Source organism: Mandrillus leucophaeus, unplaced genomic scaffold (assembly GCF_000951045.1).
Source record: "Mandrillus leucophaeus isolate KB7577 unplaced genomic scaffold, Mleu.le_1.0 Scaffold36, whole genome shotgun sequence".
In the NCBI taxonomy this organism is placed as follows: domain Eukaryota; kingdom Metazoa; phylum Chordata; class Mammalia; order Primates; family Cercopithecidae; genus Mandrillus; species Mandrillus leucophaeus.
The window spans coordinates 483,603-485,764 of NW_012103809.1; positions in this window are offsets into that span (position 1 = coordinate 483,603).

The following is a 2,162-nucleotide window of genomic DNA, read 5'->3' on the forward strand; positions in this document are numbered from 1 at the left end:
CTGCACTCCAGCGTGGGCGACAGAGCAAGACTCCATCTCAAAAAAAAAAAAAACTATACCACTTCTGTGAGACCTGTCCTAACCACTCTATTTGCAATTGCCATCCTGCCTACTTCCCGAAGGCCCCACATGTCTTGTCAGATCACTGGCATTATTTTTCTACAGCTCTTCTAACAAACTAATCTCACATGTTGAATTTACTTATACATACCGTGTCTCTTTCCTCACCTTCCACCTCTGTCTACAGTGTAAGCTCCACAAGGGCAGGGATTTCTGTCTTTGTTTTCTTTTGTATCCCTGCTCCTAGAATAGTCCCTGAAACACAGTCAATGCCCAATAAAGACTTAACTGAATAATATGTTGTGTTTCCTAAACAAAGATCAGGCTATTCGATCCATGGATCACACCCCTCACATTCATGAAAATGAGTTGATGTGGGTTGATCTGCACCTTCTAATCACGCCATCCCTGTGACCAGCGGCCATGTTTTCCAACGGCAGCTGGAGTCGGGTCTGTGGGCTCAGGTGCTACGCCCTGCAGCAGAGCCTGTTTTGTCCTTGACCCTTGGTGCGGGAGGCACTCAAGCCAATGGAACTGATTAGACTACGATTCAATTAGACTAAGATAATCGAGGAATGTTGCTATTTTAGTCTTCACCATGTGAGACCATTTGACTATCATCCAAAGTGCTCAGCCAAAAAGATTGCCTAATGAGTTAATCCTAACTCACCACAATATGTGAGAAAATGGGACTGGGCACGGTGGCTCACGCCTGTAATCCCAGCACTTTGGGAGGCCGAGGCAGGTGGATCATCTGAGGTCAGGAGTTCAAGACCAGCCTGGCCAACATGGTGAAACCCCGCCTCTACAAAAATACAAAAATTAGCTGGGCATGATGGCACGTGTCTGTAATCTCAGCTACTTGGGAGGCTGAGGCAGGAGAATCGCTTGAACCCAGGAGGTGGAGGTTGCAGTGAGCCGAGATCGCGCCACTGCACTCCAGTTTGGGCAACAGAGTGAGACTTCATCTCAAAAAAAAAAAAAAGAAGCACAAGTGGTTTCAGACCACATATCCCCATGCTGTGTACTGCATTTGGATCCTGATGAAATCAAACCAATTGTAAAAAAATTGGGGTGGTGTTTTAAAAATAAGGAAAGTTAAAAATGAAATATATATTAGATGGTAGTAAGGAATTATCTATTTTATTGGATATGATAGTGATATTGTGGTTACATTTTTTAAAAATGTGTTCCCTCCAAGTATCTATGAAGTCTTTATGAATAGGATGTCTGGGATTGTTTTAAAATACTCCACCCTGTCTCTAAAGAAAAGTGGCAGTAGATGAAGCAAGATTTGCAGAATGTTAATAATTGCTAAAGCTGGGTAATGGATATGTGGGGATTCATAATACTGTTCTCACTCTTTTTGTATATAAAAATTTCTCTAACAAAAAGGTTTTTAAAAACAAATTTTAAGAGCATCTCACTCTCTTGCCCTGGCTGGAGTGCAGTGGCACTTTCTTAGTTCACTGCACCCTCAACCTCCTGGGCTCAAGTGATCTTCCTGCCTCAGCCTCCCTCAACTGTCTGGGCTCAAGCAATCCTCCTGCCTCGGCCTCCCAAAGTGCTGGGATTACATCCACCACACCCAGCCAATAAAACGTTTTCTAAAAATGTGTTAAAGTATATTGAGCACTCAATATGGCTTATCACATAGTAGTGCTATATTATACAAGTGTCTATATATTCGTTATTTTACTTACTACTTTTAGGTAACTTCTTTTGCCTAGGCATCAGGTTTAACCATGTGGGCTAAGAAAATAGGTCTAGGCAGAATTATAATGCCAGTAATGACCTAACTTGGTGTCATGAAATGCCCTTTTGGTTCTGAAATTTATATCCTATTAGTGGGTGCAGTAAGAGAACTTGTATATTGAACAAATGCAGATATAATTCATTTTGCCAACCTGATCCTTGTTTTAAAAGACAGTATCAGCCAGGCACGGTGGCTCATGCCTGTAATCCCAGCACTTTGGGAGGCCAAGAAGAGTGGATCACCTGAGGTCAGGAGTTCGAGACCAGCCTGGCCAACATGGCAAAACCCTATCTCTACTAAAAATACAAAAATTAGTCAGGTGTGGTGGTGTGCACCTGTAATCCCA